At 34.0% G+C, this 17,783-nt stretch overlaps 2 protein-coding genes across 4 annotated transcripts in view; one reads left to right on the forward strand and one right to left on the reverse strand.

Moving 5' to 3' along the window:
- Window positions 1-15,837, reverse strand: part of LOC145673351 (neurotrimin-like) — a 610,638-nt gene extending 594,801 nt beyond the window's left edge. For 2 of the 3 annotated variants that reach the window (XM_081742982.1, XM_081742980.1), the window contains exon 1: window positions 15,776-15,837. The gene's annotated coding sequence lies outside the window, so the exon portion shown is untranslated. The remainder of the gene's footprint in view (window positions 1-15,775) is intronic. The other variant, XM_081742981.1, reaches the window with a different exon arrangement.
- Window positions 1-17,783, forward strand: part of LOC145672571 (uncharacterized) — a 196,411-nt gene that overhangs the window by 123,708 nt on the left and 54,920 nt on the right. The gene's annotated exons all lie outside the window — the stretch shown is intronic.

Here is a 17,783-nt window from a genome sequence, read left to right on the forward strand (position 1 = left end):
TAGACTTGATAACTATAACAATGTTTGGTAAACGGTATAAATTATACAGTTCCTCGTTATGAAGTTTACACCATTCCCCCTTCCCGTTCCTCTTGGGTTCGAAGATTCGTCTCAGGATCTTGATCTCAAATATTTTCAGTCTGCGTTCTTCCCTCAGAGTAAGCGACCATGTTTCTCAACCATACAGAACAATAGGCATGATTATCGTTTTATGTGTTTTTAGCTACGAATTCCTCGACAGAATTCACGACGACAAAAGATTTTGAACAGAATAATAACACGAATTCTTCACATTCTATGTTAATAATATATTACCGTCATCTGTAAGTTTGAAGTTCGCACATAATCTTCCTAACCCTACAAATAATCTTCGAATTGAATAATTATTTAAACGCCCTGCTTTTAGTCGATATTTAATTTCTTCGTTAATATAGTTTTGGTCTGTTAATATTGATCTTAGATATTTGAAAGTATTTACTTTGTTGAAACTATTATTTGATATTTTAGACACATCCATAATTTGCGATACTACAAGCCCGGCAGCCTTCCGTGCATTTATGTTTCTCTCCATTTACTTCTAAACTATGTCCCTGCAAGCATTTTCTGCTCTGTGATAATCAATATTGAGACCGGGAGTATTGTAGATTTATACTAATTCTGTTTTTAGGAGAAAGATATGATGCGAAATGAACAGTTTCGTACACACAGAGTCCGAAACGACTCAAAACGACACAAAAATGCTTGTCTTCAAATTTGGACATACTTTAATGTGTACAAATGACTTACCTTCTAATGGTGGACATAAGGAAATATGTCGATTTTTTGACATTACGGATATGTCCACCATGAACATAAAAAATGTGAGCAACTATAGCATGTCAAAATGATCTACTGCCTTGTTTTCATTAGTAGGTTATGTTTTGATCACTGGGGCAATGTTTGAGATGATATAATTGTACGTCAAAAATTTATACACATGCGCGGAAACGTGAGGAGGTTGTCGTTTGTCTCTTGTTATCACTGTTACCAATGTAGCACTTTGTCGCTTGATCTAGAAATTTTTAAGGATATTTTTATAAAAAACGATTGGTTTATTTATATTGTTAGAATAGAAATTTAGCACCTTTTAAATGTTGTCTAGTGACTAAACTAGCATTATTTTCACTATAATTAATATTTCTAGCGTCTTCTTGCAGTGTGTTTAGTGACAATATTAATCACATTATTGGCAGTGTATTTAGTATCATTACGACATGTGTGTATGCCCTATTACGGACAGGTTTGACATATATTTTTATGCCATACCTTGTCCTTCGGGCTCTGTGTGTATCTGGGAACATCTTTTCTCTCGAGTGATCAAGTTTGACACCGGAAATGGTAGCGGGGCCGCGGTGGATCAGTGGTAGAGCGTTCACCTATGGTGCATGAGGTCCCTGGTTCGATCCCAGCTCGCGCCAAGTGAACTTATGGTGGAGAAACACCGTGTGTGTAGGTTTTCTCGGGGTTCTTCCGTTTCTTCCCACTTTCTTCATTCCACCACTTCATTCATTTCTCATCATCATCGTCTCCTTTAGCCTCACCGGCATAACAGTAGGACGTAAAACTCTAAGATTTTATTTCATTTTTTTGGAAATGGTAGCAATCTAGCATTTCCGATTTGACTAGAGGGAAAGGGGTGAAACCTATACTTTGAACGCTGATGTCATATCAGAAAATCATATCTCGCTATTTCTTACCATTTTCGCTCTTCGAAATTCAACATTGAAACTGGAAATGGATGATTTCTACCACTTCAAATTTGAGTAGAGGATGAAGGTATGAGATGAAACGTATTTTTGGAACATTGAACCCAATTTTCTTTATCTTTTACCAATTTTGGTAGTTACCGACAGAAAAACAGACGGACGAATATAATTGTCCTACAAGGTTTTTAATACGCGTTCAGATCACAGATCATAGTTTGCAAATCTAAAACAGCCGATATAAATATCACAACTAAACTTCGTCTACTTTTTTAGCTTAATGTCCCGCGATTATACAGCGAGGGTAAGGGAGGTAAGATGGAAGGTAATGGTGGAATGATTCAAGTGGGAGAATTCCTTAAAAAAAAAAAAAACGCACAAAGTGTTTCTTCATCATAAAGCTCACTTGGCAGGAGCTAGGATTGAACCAGGCACACCACACGTTACAGATGAACGCTCTACCACCGAGCCACCACAGCCCCTTAAATTTTGTCTATTGGTAAATATAAAATGAACATGTCTTTTGGTTGTCAATCTCTACAGTATATTTTGCTGTTTACGATTTATAATGTCCTGGAGAACAGGAGCAATTGTTGGCACTCAAATAATGCAATATGCATGCAGGTTATCGCCATTCATGCAAAGAAGAATGCATTTATTCATAATGTAAGTTACAAATTTTGCGATACGCTCTTCCACCTGTAAATCATAACAAAATATGACAGTAATTTTGATCTAAATTTTCATCACAAGATAGTTACTCAACCTCAATATATATTTATTTTAAATTCAAATGTGTTCCCAGCGTAACCGAAATGTATAATTTTCAAATTTTAATGCAGCTATTACCCACTTGTGTGAGTTAATGTACTAATTTTCTTTTACTTCGAGCGAAAAGAAACAATTCAATACAAGGCTATCTTAACAGCATTTACGGATAAGAACAAAGAATTTGGCGAGTCGCAAAATATAGGGAGTACGATAACAAATGCTTATTCCAGTCCAGTCATAGCCTATATATATATATATATATATATATATATATATATATATATATAAAGGAAATTCTTGATCAATCATTTTATTATTATTATTTGAGAAGAATTTATCCTGTTACTTCTGACTGACTTCAATTCGAAGCAATAAAGTACGGGGGCTAAGTGGTAGAGAGTTTACCTCAGGATTGAGGCATTCCTGGATCGAATCTATTTCATGTAGGTTTGTAAAAGAAATGAAATGAAATGGATTCTATTATTTAATGTCTCACAATTATGTTCTTCAGACTAAAGGGGACGACATAATTTATACGGTTTATCCAACATTGTTAGGGTCGTCAAGTCTAGGAGTTTTAGGTGGGCAGGTCATGTAGCTAGAATGGAAGAAAGTAGAAACGCTTTCAAAGTCTTGACTGGAAGACCAATCGGAAAACGACCATTAGGAAGACCTAGGCGCAGTTGGGAGGACAGTATTAAGATGGATCTCGCAGAGATTGGAATACAAAGTAGAAACTGTATGCAGTTAGCTAAGGATAGAAGTCAGTGGAGAGCTTTTGTGAACGCGGCATTGAACCTCCGGGTTCCATAGTCCATAGAGTTACTTAGTTAGTTAGATTAAAGGGGACGGAATGACTAGTCAAAGTGAATGATTACGAAAAATATAATGGAATGAGAACGTGGGAGGAAGAATCCTGAGGAAACCCAAAGAGACGATGCTATTCACCACAAACTCAGGCTATGATCGATCCAGGAACCTCTAGCTCAAGAGGTGAGCGCTCTCCCAATTAACTAAAATGGTTCGTTCAACGTTGGTATTTGGCTGAGTTGATTTTTCGCGCGCAAAACAAATTTGGGTACATTTTATGGTAGTTAGCCAACACACTTTCACTTTTAACCCACGTACAATTTATGGTTAAAAATTTCGTTTAGTTCAAGCAACTAATATTTTCTGCATAACCAACATTTATTTTTTTTATAGTTAAATTGAAAACTTATCAATTTGGTTGGTTTTCCAGTGAAAATTGGTTGGTTCAAAAATACTGCAACAAAGTAGATATCAGCAATATATCAGTACCATTGAAAAGTGATGATCATAATCAAAAAAATCTACCATTGACCAACACTCATTTGCTTACTTAGGCTACCACAGAGTCAACGTTGCTGAATTATGGTGGTTCAAAAATAAAATGAAATTTTTCAGTTTAACGTTTCACGATTATGTCCTTTAGGCTAAGGGAGACGCTGATTAAAGCAAGTGAATGAAGATGGAAAAATTGGTGGAATGATAAAGTGGGAGTACCCAAGAAAACCTAGGGGCATGATGTTGTCCACCCCAAACTTACTTGCTCGGGGATCGAACCACGGACCCCACTCACACGTCAGAGGTAAGCGCTCTACCACTGACCCACCGTGCCCCCATGGTGCATCCGTATCATACCCAAACAACATGATTATTTCCTGAAATTGATAGAAGTCGTCAAAAATTGACTTTTTTTTTTTTTTTTTTTTTTTTTTTTACGACAGTTACTATAGAACACTCACAAATGGCAACTCAGTTGAATGGTAGAAACTCCTTTACGATGGCTTCAATTAATCAATACAGAGTGTCTGAGAAGTCCCAATACCTCAAGATTTAAGTATCACAGAGAGCACTTTCAGTGTAAATTTAATTGATTGATTTATTTAGTACGTACTATAATTCAGTACCTACATTTACAAACTTGTATCCAGTTAATCTGTATGCACTTCATCGTGTTGCTCACATGTCTTCTTGCATCCACTATGAGGCCTGTCTTTGACACATCCGTTAGCAAACGCACGTTTCTCTGAATCAAGGAAGGTTGGTTTACAACGTAGATTCTTGTCAAAGCTATCTCTAAATGCAGTAAATACACCCACACACATGCCACTAACCTTTTCTGAACTATGTATAACAGTAGGCACTCACGTCATCCACTTATGGCTTCACCACTGAAATCTTCGTTGTGACTTTCAACGCAGCAATACCAGCCATTACTGTCTATTACCATGAAAGCAATGTTACCAACACAACAACTAATAGTACACTGATATTGTTCTCCATATTAATCAAACCTAGTGAAACGCACACTTCTTGGACACCCTCCTTGTCAAAGCGATATCTAAACGCAGCCATTACCTTTGTCGATGTTTTCCCTGTGTGTGGTCGTTCATACATCTACACACATCGCATTGACCGTTCCTAAACTATGTAAGAGGCACTCACACCATCCACTGCTGGCTTCACCACTGAAATCTTCGTTGTGATTTTCAACGCAGCGATACCAGACTGCACTGTCTGATATCATTACAACAACTATTATACTGACATTGTTCTCATGGCTGTCAAACATAGGGATATGGGAACTTCCCAAACACTCTTTACAAGCTTACTTCAAGTCGAACCGGAATCACGCATGTTAAAACATTTATATGATAGTTACCTAATAAAGAGGAAGCAGAATAAACAGAATTCAGGATAAAGTGTTATTAACCTGTATTTATATAACTTTTCTCACTGTAAAAGATGGTTAAAATGTTACTATGCATATGATGCTGAAATCGATCCATAAGCAACTCGGATTAACGCACGTATATTTCATATCTAATTTGGCCTCTCTACAGAAAGAACCTTAATTAAGAGTAGCTTGAGACATGGAAGGGAAAATAGAGAAAGCTACCAGTTTCTCTATTTTCCTTGTCATGTCTAACGTAAGAGCAAATTCGAGAAGCGTCTAATGTAGATGTTCTGCATCAAGAAACCGGAATTTTGTCCCTACCTCAAATTTAAGTCGTTGGTTAACTCAGTAGTGGAACGCTTATCTTTGGTGCGAGAGTTCCCTAGTTCGAGCTCAGATCATGTCAGTTTGTAGTCATTCCACCAATTATTTCTTAAATCATTCATTTTCACCAAACATCCATCTGGTTTAGCTTAAAAGAGATATGCTAAATTTTAAAATTTCATTTCATTTCATATGTCGTTGGTTGGTTCAGTTAAACTTTGACTTTCTCTTACACCATCGAAATTATGTACGACGTGAGTCTACAGCTTAACATATTATGCGAAACAGGAGTTCCCATTCGGAGTAGAGGTTATGTGTTCTGCGGAGAAGTCATTAATGATAACCATGTAGCCACGAGGGGACTCTAAACGTTAATTAATTCACAACTATTGTACAGGCCATACAAAACGAATACTTTTAAACATTCTGCTAAAACATTCACAAAATTGCATTAATATTCTATTATTATTGTAAGGTGTAGTGAATCGATATTTTCTTGCACCTACTTATGCCAAAGTTTTAATACCAGATGTAGCTCAAGAAGATAACTTGATTGCTAACAGAATTGGAAGCTAAAGTTGAAATGAAATTTGCTAAAAGAGACAGTAAAGAGGATCATACAATTCCATATCGTATTATTATAGACAACCAACATGTTGTTACTGTGCAGGTGTTATAGATTTTAAACGAGGTATGAATGTCCACTGTTACCTTCACCTTTACCCATGAAGATGTTAACGGATTGACTCCGTTAACGGAAAAGCTAGGTAATGTTATAGAGTTTAAACGGGGTATGAATAATCATCATTAACGTCATTGTTACCCATGAAAATGTTAACGGATAGGCTCCGTTAACAAACAACTAGGAAATGTTACAGATTTTAACGAGGCATGAATAACCACCATTAACGTCACCGTTACCCATTAAAATGTTAACGGACTGCCTCCATTAACAAACAACTAGGGAATGTTATAGACATTTAAACGGGTATGAATAACCACCGTTATTGTCACCGTTATCCATGAAAATGTTAATGGATTGGCTCCGTTAAGAAGCACCTAGGGAATGATAGATTTTAAACGGTTATGAGTAACCACCGTTAACATCACCGTTACTCATGAAAATGTTAACAGATTTGCTCCGTTAACAAACAATTAGTGAATGTTACAGATTTTAACGAGGTATGAAGAGCCATCGTTAACGTCACCGTTACCCATGAAAATGTTAACGGATTGGCTCCGTTAAAACACCTAGGGAATGTTATAGATTTTAAACTGGATACGAATAGCCACCGTTAACGTCACTGTTACCCATGCAAATGTTAACGAATTGGCTACGTTAACGAACTCGGTCGAAATATTTTTCTAATTGCTATTGCAAATAAATAAATAAATAAATAAAAAGATCGCTTTCGCTCAAGAGTTCTCGTGTGGTGTAACTAACATACTTATCATATTAATTATAACTAACATATTAATTATATAATAATCCATTACATAGCCATATACAAGATATACATAGGTAAAGATGATTTATTCTAGATAAATTATTTTAAATATATGGCTATAGTGGGTTGCATTAAGCTTACAAATTTAAATAATTTCGGTCTCAGACATCAAGTAGACTGGCCTATCCGGTGTAGTCTTATTACCACCAACCGCGTAAAATTGTCGTATGTACATGGAGTGAGAAATCATATGCAACTATATTGCAGTAACAAGGAACGTATAGAAGAAAACTGAAAACTTACTAAGTACCTTTTTTATCAATTCTTGATTTAAAAGTTTGCTAAGAGATGTCTTCAGAAGCTTGATGGATCAGTGTTACCCTCCCATTTATTCCAGAAGGCTTTAAATATTTCTCGGTCTTGAAGAATAATCAATTGATTGGTTTGTATTTACGTTCTTCGTCAACAAAATTTGTACATAGGATACAAAGAACGTGCAGTTTAAAGTTAGATTTGTACTGAGGGGAGAAAAAACTATGTGATGTACGTGAAAAAGTTGGTTACATGCATAAATCCTGTAGTTTTTAGACTTACGTACAACGCTATGTAACTTTCTTCAGCATAGGTATAACGGAAAACGTATGTTTTATACGTATTTTCCGTATAAGTGTTCCGAATAAACGTACTTTCCGTACGAACGAAAGAACTGTGTATAGGTTGTCAGGATTTCACATACAGATGAACGTATAGAACATATAGTTGACGATCTAACTACGTATACGTATGTAATATATGGAAGACTGGTACATGTCAGACATCCTCTAGCGGTATGATATAACATTTAAGCTGGAAAAGGAAATTACGTATATATAGTAAACATAAAGATTCCGTATATTTGTACAATATACCACTGTCCGGTTAACGGATTTTTCCGGTGTGAATCACTGCAATGAGTTCAATGCTCTAATTTAATCCGAGATATTATACACCAAAAGGTATTCATCTAACCTTTAATTCAACGCCGAGGGCTGTTAGACCAGTCAAAGAAATAAATCAAATAAACATCGTCATGGGTTTGGACATTTCTGTTTCTTCAAACCTGTTACCGTTTTTGTTCCATTCTCCACAGAATATTCTCCGTTCAATTAACTGTTCCAAGTACGTTTACTTATTTCGAAAACAGATGTCAAGCATGGTCGTTCTGTATCCCTTCATTTTCTTGTTTTTATTACCTTCCATAAACAATAACTTGGCAGAAAGTCTTGACAATACTCAGCAATAACACTTAATCCCAATATTAACCTATATGTTTTCTCTGTCCACAATTCTAGGTCAATTTACTATAAAACCATGTGTGATTCGGATCCAAGTTAAAATGAATCAACTCCGCTTTTTATATAGTCGTCATTATCAATAGAAACACATGTTAATATCAAAGCAAACAACAGCATCAATTTACATGTTTTCATTTATAACAGATCAATTAAGTATCTTTATTTCTCGTGTACAAAACAAATGTTCTTCACATTTTCTCTACACGTAGTGATGCATCATGTTAATATGTTAAATGCCATATATGAGTTGCAATTAACTCAACGCTTATTTTGAGCTCAGGGCTTCGTAAAGAATTACTAACATTTCTGTTTACTTTGGTAGCAGCGTGGTGCAGGAAACAAATGTCGCAATGCTGTAGTAAGTGTATGTTACATGATGAGTGTCTGTAGGCAAAATTCTCTTGTTTGAAATGAGAATCTTAGTTTTGGAATAAATTTCCTCACTAAATATTATATAACAAAAGAACTGTTTTAAGCCCGAAATTTTAATTCTGTTTTCGCAAGAAAAAACTGCAGGTTCAAGTATTTTCTTTTAGTATGGGAATCAACTCATTAAACATGCTTATATAATATGTTCATTTTCATACTAATTAAATTCTTAGAGTTGTACTATTCGTGCTCTCATCTTTATCGCGGGGAACCGTATTCGATTCTCAGTGAGAGTACACTTGGTTTGGATTTCATATCAAACTCTACTTCCGGGTTCCACATATTCATGTTGGAAAAGGATGTCAAATCCACAGCATCACATATACATTTCGTCATATGCCCTTCCAGATACTTTAACAGAAGAATTAATATTGTGCACATGAAACCTGTTCCGTACAAAGATTCTCATTTTATATATATATCTTTTAAAAAATTATGTTATTTATAAACATCAATACTATATATATATATATATATATATATATATATATATATATATATATATATATATATATATATATATATGTGTGTGTGTGTGTGTGTGTGTGTGTGTGTGTGGATATAAGCGTTTTAAAGTAATATGAAATGAAATATTTCAGTTTAACATCCAACGGTTATGCTCTTTTATGCTAAGGGAGACGATGATTAAGATAAGCAAATGATGGTGGAAGAATTGGTGGAATGAGAAAGTGGGAGGAAATGGAAGTACACCGTGAATACCCATGGATACGATGCTGTCCACTACAAACTTACTTTGCCAGAGATTGAACCAGGGACCCCACGTATCAGAAGTAAGCACTCTACCACTGAGCTACTCTGTCCCCATTTTTTAAAAAAGTAATAGTTTATTATAATGTTTTGTTTTGCTGAAATGGAATTTTGATCACATCTCTAATTCAGCCAGTGGTATACGGAAGGGGGTTTTCGGGATTTAACCACCTCCTTTGAACAACATATCTTATAAAGATAAACATTTATCATATTAAAATATGTACACAAACGCCAGAAAATGTATGAACTTAGGGGTTAATCCCTTTTGACATATTCCTGCATACATCACTGCATTCAACCTTTCCCAACTGGTGTGGTTTAGCACAATAGTGTGTGGCAAAGCCAAATGTGGTGGATTGAGATCTTAAAAGTAAGAAACTTTATACCATTCAGAAGACCTATAAATTTAGGCTTTATACCACAATTTTTTTTCCAGGGAGATTTTAATAATATGAGAAGTTAATATCAATTTTGGGACAGGAAGTATCAATCAATGCCTGAAACAACAGCAAAATGCTGAATTTTATATAGAGACAATAGTCTAATATGAAATGAAATCAAATCTTTCAGTTTTACTTTCCACAATTATACCGGCTAGGCTAAAGGGACAGTGATGGTGAAAAATAAATAAAATGTTAAAATGAAGGAAGTGGAAGGAAATGGGAGAAATCCGAAAAAATCCACGAACACGGTCTTTGTCCACCACAAAGCCCACTTGGAGCGAGCTGGGAAAGAACCAGGAATCCCATGCACCAGAGGTGAACACTCTACCACTGAGTCACCGTACCATCTTATAGTTTTAAATTATTATAATTTATGTTATTCTATCGTGATGTGAAATATCAAAAATTTTGTTACGTCGCAATGTCGTGAGAGTTCAAGTGTGTGTCACCGGCAAAAAAAGTTTGTGAACCACTTTTAATAATACTCATTACTATTATTAGACGTTCCGATTAAAGAGAACAAGAACAACATTGTTGCGCGCTATCATTTAATCCAATGGCTAGAGCGCTTGCTTGTAGTGGACAGGTTCTCAGGTTCAAATCTAGTTGGTTGTTGCTGTGTAGTTTAACATTCCTTTTTAACATTAAGGTTATATGATATGTAGACCTATAGCTAACCACGGGATCGAAACCTCATGAACTCCTGTCAGGAATCGAATCCGGATCTTTCACACCGAAAGAGAGTACGCTAATTATGTTGTTACTACTAAAAGTATAGCATCTTGCGTATAGCAACAAAAATTCAAGTAGAAAATTATGTATCTTTTAACGTGACTCTCACACAAATCATAAAACGCAATAAGCAATAATCCATAGGTATTTTGTTTTATAGGTACTATTATCGTAGTACAAAAAGTTTTGCAATGTTGAGAAAAATAAGATTTTTTCCCTTTGTTTTGTAGGACAAAAGTGTTTACTTTTCATACACATGGAAATTTCTAGAAATATGTATATTTATTTAGTTTCTAATATATCGAATCTATATGAAACATATTGGACTTAACTTTAAAGTGAGAAGTGAACTATACGTGTTCCCATTGTGAATCGAACTGGAGTCTTCCATATCAATGGGAAGATGAGAAATTTTTCAAAACTTTAAAATTTTTAGAATATTATTTCTGGTTTATTTATTTTACAATGTACTTTTTTATTTATGATTTGAAACCTCATGTTGTCATGGGTTTGTAGGATGGTACACTAAGTGCTATTTATACAATGAAAGAAAATCGCTTGAGCTATCACTGAAAAATTTGCCCCAGCGGGTAAGTTTCTAGGACTGGGTGCAGAAATCAAAGTTTCCTCTAGAAACTGTAAGACAATTAAGGCTTACATTCATGTGAAATATTCTCTCACCATAATGTTCGCGTACTTTGTGAAACCGAACGTGTGAGTGGAAAGAGTCTTGGAAAAATGAACTACATGTGTATGTATATGTCACAAGCAGTGGTAAGAACTTGTCATATGCACATATTTCATAAATGTTCCACATACTTAAAAACGGAAGGATTAGAACTTCCATCTAAATTTCACATGAATTGCAAAACGATTCAATTCTCACTATTTCAGGAACCGGTATTTAACAGATTATGTTCCTTCCAGTAGATAGTTTCAGAAATGTATTATCTAATGTCAATTGCCAGAGTTGAACTTCCAATCTACAATGTAATATGTATAAATGCTACTAGACCTACCAAATACATTTTAATGTTGAAAAATGAAATATTTTAGTTTAACGTGGCGCGTATATGCCCTTTAGGCTAAGAGAGACTATGATTAAGGCAACTGAATGATGAGGGAAGAAATAGTGGAATGAAAAGTGGGAGGAAACGGAAGTACCGCGAGAAAATCCAAGGACAAGATGCTGTCCATCACAAACAGTCACCAATGAGTGTTCTACCACTGAGTCACTGTGCGCCCTACTTTCACGTTGAATAAGTTCATTCATTCGATGGTAATCATGGAAATTATGTTGTTAGAAAATGTGTTTTGTTGATAATAATTCCCACATTATAAAATGCGCTATCGTGTAACCAAGTGATTAAGTGATATGCGTGTTTTCTGTGTAAGTAATTATAGGTTTAACTCCCATTATGAGTACTTCCCACAAATAAAAACTATAGCACTGTTTCAAAGCCCAATTTAAATAGAATATCTCGCCTCATACAGTCTTAATTCTGCAAAATAATGTTGAATCTTATATATAAGCCATTATATATAAAAACCACTAATCTTATAAATAAACCTCTAATTTTTGAAAGTTCGGAACAAAAACAAAACCTAATAAATCAATATATATTATAGTGAAGACATTCGCAACAGAATTTAACAATGTGTTCCTAGTTCTTTCACATTTGCTAAGAGAGCAAGAAAGAAAGAAAGAGAGATAGAAAGGAAAGGAAGATACGCTACTAAATTCTCGGCGGAACAGTGTATAAGAGATTGCGGTAGAATGTCCATTTGCCACACCCTCCTATATGAGTGAAGAATCCAACATACAAAAGTTCACATAAAGTTGATATTAAAAATGTATAATTAAATTATGAAAAATGAGGTATTTCTGTACATCGTAGAGATGGTTGATGGAAATGACATGCAATAGGTAAGCATAGTATTATCACTTTAGGACATATATAGCCTACCTGCTGTGGAAATAAATGATAATTACAAAGCAGTTTGCCACATGTAATCGATATATAAAACTCTATCTGATACTACAGCACTAAGTGCTTTGTGCTGTTAGACACTCCTTAATGGGGTGATGCATAGTCAAAACATCAGGTGTTATTGCCAATATTTGTTTCTTTCTAGATCGGAATTTGCGATCCGTATAATCAAGTAACTCCCCGTTTCCCCTAAGATGTTATGTCAATTCCGTAAACTTTGTGCTTCAACCGGGAATTGAACCCTCTTCTTACAAAGGGTACATAAAAATAATGTTACTAAAATAGAATCAAAAGTTAAGTTTGAACAATCACAATTAGAAGGAAAAATTTGGCGATTAATTTGGAAATGAATTCTTTATATTAACCAATGATACTAGTGTTGTATCTGGTTTCGTTTGATATGTTAATAACTATGATGATCGGAAATTCTATATGTGGAAGAAACATATTTGACAATTTAATCTAAATTGTAATTATTAGTGATATCTGTGTCGTAATAGTCTTTAGTTTGAAAATAACATTCAAAGCCTATAAATTAATACATGTATACTAAAACCAAGTTTATTTTTTTATCTATTTACTTAGATTAGATTACATTAGATTTTTAGTGTAGCTTCCCTTTCAGCAGCGAGGTTACATGAGAAGTAAACGTGCTAAGTAATCGAGGTTATATGAGATTTACAGTTTGACGTGGAATCCGAACCACATGAGCTCCCGCCGTAATCAAACTCGGGTCTCCTACGCCAAAGACGCGTGCGACAACCGCTTAGTCACGAGAGAGTTCTTGTTTAGAGTTTTTAAAAACAATGTTTTCAACCTGAGTTGTACAAGATAATGAAAACCAATACTAAATTCTGGCCAATTTTGAACCTAATATTATGAAAATCAGAAAATTTAAGTAAAGATCAGGCTATGCAAAAATTTACCAAATTCATTGCCTTGCCTTTAGTATAATACAAAATAATCATGCTCATTAGTGTTTGTCCATATTACACTGGAGAAAGATCTAAATTACAACTTGCAAATATTTTCAAAATATTTTTCGAAAATTTGTTGCAAAATTAAAATTGGGAAGAGTTGTGAGGTTTAAAAAATAAACACGTCATTAGTTCAACTTAAAGAAACGGCTGATCGAGGAGTTGTAATGTATTAATAAATAGACTGAAAGTGTTTTAGCCCGTATTTGCTTATGTTTGAATTAATTTTAAAAATCCAAATGTTTTTTTTTTATCTCTAAGCTCTAATATTTATTACCAGTTCAAATTTAAAATTTATCCCAATGTGAAATGATATTACTATTCAATCTCGTGAAAAAGCTTAAGAAATGTTATGTTTCTTCTTATCTTATGAAAAAAGTAAACTAATTATTTAATTACTTAAACGATACAGTTACTAATTTAATTGTGAAGCCTTTGTACTCCGATGATAATTGATAGTGAAACAAGGGAACGACGTTTTTCGGAAGTACTTTTTGATCAGAGTCTACACTTAAAGGAAGCAGGCGGGAATTCAATAAGTGGAAATGAAGAGAAATCCCGAAAATTTCCGTCAGAATGCCTTACATCGGGCTTCGAACCTAAGATCTTTCGACTACCGAATGAGAAAGTTAACTACTCATGTATACAGCTCTCTTACAAAATACAATTCTTTTGAGTAAGTATTCGTCTTGTTAAGTTTATTATGGACTATTTCATCACGAAACATTTTGTTCAGCGTTCTTAATCATTTTCACTCAGGAACAATTTTTGCTGTCAGAAACTTGAATTTCCATGACTTCTTAAGTTTCTTATAGAGAAATATGTTTAAAAAGATTAACAAAAAATTACATTGCATATATTTGTTGAAGGAAAGTAGATATATCATTATTTTGTTAGTATTGATTTCCATAAATATTATAAAGACATCCAGATATTTATTTTAATAGTTTACCTCTCGTTAAGAAAAACAAGCTTGTGTATAAAGCAACTTAAAATGAACGGGACAAAAGAGTAAATTTCACTCAACTGCGTGCATTTATTTGTAGATTGATAATGAGTGTAGATTTTAAAAGAATGAATCAAAGGTGACAATTGTACACATTAAGAACATTGTGTCATCTTAGTGACGTGTAAAAGAGATCAAAAATGAAATTAACAATTAAATTCTATCATAAGATGCATATTGCTGCATAAAACAATGGTTAATATACTTCGTTGGGTTCGTTTCATTTATTAGATCACCAAACATTAAAATTTTAATTGAGGATATTAAAACCTAGAAATGGCAATTAAGTTTCAATGCTCATGAAAGAAAAATATGACATGTGAAATCCAGTAATTACTGTTACTTAGGCAGATTATGTTCTTACATATTTATTTCTTTTTACCACAAATAATTCAAAGGTAAAAGAATTACGTACTGAATCGAGAGATAGAGAGAAACAACCATCACATTCCACGATAAAATATGACATCAGTCTCGAAAATTAAAAATAATATTTTAATCTGGGAGAAAAGTTAGGTTTTGCGGACAGATAAAATTAAATTTCGTTGGAAAACGCTGAAATAATTCCGAAGTTGTAACAGAAACTGATAAAACTCTTGAGGAAGTTTGTTGAATAGTTGTGTTAATAATTTTCTGATGAATACTAATTAAAAATACTACTATTAAAAAGATAAAAATAACTTCATAATGATATTTTAATAGCTTAAAATATATTTAAAAATATCTGTAGTTACCTGCTGAAGGGAAATATATATATCTTTTAGCGATCTTAGCATTAAAAAAAAGTTTTAGAAAAAAGTATAAAACATCTGTCTTTGACGAACGGGGTAACAACGGTTCCGAATCACGCGTAGTACGTGAATTGTCTAGCGCGCGCCGACGGGAAAAACTTCCATCCATTGGCTAAAGAATAGTAACACTCACTGACGGTTTGACGTCTAAAGCGAATTTAGCATTTAAAAAAATCATCACTTTCTTAAAAATAAAAAAAATCACAAGAAAAAGTGGTATCTATTATTTTGTCTATAAAAATTCTTTCTTTTTTAAAAAACAAGAAGTATCAGAAAGCGCGGTTAACTAGGAAAAGTGGGAGAATCGTTCCTTACCTGCTCCACTGTTAACGTCCCATAGCACAGAACTGCATTCAGTACCGAAATCCTCCGCTTTACCAGGGAGGCGCTGCTGGTTGATCAGGCGCGTTGCAGCCCGGGTCACAGGTCACCTAGATCAATACAGTCCGCTGCTTGGTGTACTGGCACACACATATACGGACTGAGCGCTAGGGTCATACCAAGAGTACGGAAAAATCATCGCAGGCACGCAAAACTAGACTAACTCCACGTACTTAACAAAAATGCCTTCAATCACACCTATATGTACTGCTACACGAAATACGAGGTATAAATATGTATCAGCATAACTTAACGTAAGATTTTGCGCGTATGAAGACTTCTATTTGTATATATAAGCATATAAATATGCTTGTTTCTGTGAATATGTAGAAAACAATAGAATGCTTGTCACGTAGTCTGACTATGTGCTGGGAGTTTTCTCCACCCCTAAAAATCACCTGCTATATTATGTACCATTATATGGAACGCTTTTACGCGTGGTATATCTACTTTAAAAACCCAAAAGAAAGAAGCAACTCAGCTTCCAATGATTCTGCGAGAACGTTTACTAAATCCATTTGCCTACCCACACAATTCTGCCGAAATATTATCCAAGCCAGTTTTGTCTCTGTTTTATCGTGGATTTTTTTGCAGGGGGGTTAAGGGTTACAGAAAACAGAAAGAAATGTATATATATATATATATATATATACATATATATATATATATATATATATATATATATATATATATATATATATATATATATATATATACAGTCTGCAATGCAGTATCAAGTTTTATTTTAAAAAATCTCATACCTATTTTGATATCTCTGAACAAAATCAAAAAGCCCTTTTAATATATATATATTCTTTTGTTTTACTAGAATTACGTATTTTATTTATTTATTTATTCTGATCGATAGATTAATTTCATCTTGAAGTTAAATATATACGAGAAGAATGCAGATATTAATTGTGTTTGGGAACACGAAAAGAAAAAAAAGTCATGCACAGTTGTTTCAGAAGAAATGCATATCTGAAAAATTATGTAAAAATTCTTTTGGTAGAAAAGATTTTTTAAAAATACATGTTGCTTTATTTTTTTATCCTTTTTGTACAAATATAGGCTGGCGACACAACCACAAATCATGCCGATTTACTGATTTCTCTCTCTCTCTCTTTTTTTTACTTAAAAACCTCTAAAAATAAGAATACTATGTGTATATCTTTCTAAAGGCCTATCTGTGTATTTGAAATATTCCTTACAAAGGTCTAGTTTTTACTGTATAAAATGTATTTTTACATAAATAGCTATTATGGAATATTACAAAGTGTTATTGCTTTTGAGTTTCCAATTCGTCCTTGGGGGCGCGGTGGCTTACTGGTAGAGCGTTCACCTCCGGTGTTTGGGATCCCTGGTTCGATCCCAGCTCGCGCCGTGTGGACTTTGTGGTGGACAAACACCGTGCTCGTGGGTTCTCGGGGTTCTCCAGTTTCCTCCCATTTTCTTCATTCCACCATTTCATTCATTTTTCATCTTCACCGTCTCCTTTAGCCTAACCGGCATAACCGTGGGACGTAAAACTTAAAGATTTAATTTCATTTTTTCCCAATTCATCCTTGACTTGAACACTTGTTACTATGTCTTTACTGAAGTATCAATTTTTTTTTTCGGTTTTAATATTAAGTTTAAATAATATTTTTCACCAAATATTTTTGTGAATAGGTTCTCACTCCCGTAGTGATTTGTCTGTAGTAAATCATTGTTATTTAATATAGAAAAATTGCAATAAATATTATCATAAAATTGTAATATTTCTTGATAGTGGTGATTATCAAGAGAAAATTAACTGCTAAACCAAGTATATCTCCCTGGAAACTCCTGTATGTTTTATTCCCAGTTGAAACTAAATGAAGCAAACATAAATATTCGCTTATTAATTGACAACATTATTTCAAGCTTCAAAATGAGCTCCTTTGTGGTGAAACGGTTAGTG

Source organism: Thermobia domestica, chromosome 16 (assembly GCF_964235325.1).
Source record: "Thermobia domestica chromosome 16, izTheDome1.hap1.1, whole genome shotgun sequence".
In the NCBI taxonomy this organism is placed as follows: domain Eukaryota; kingdom Metazoa; phylum Arthropoda; class Insecta; order Zygentoma; family Lepismatidae; genus Thermobia; species Thermobia domestica.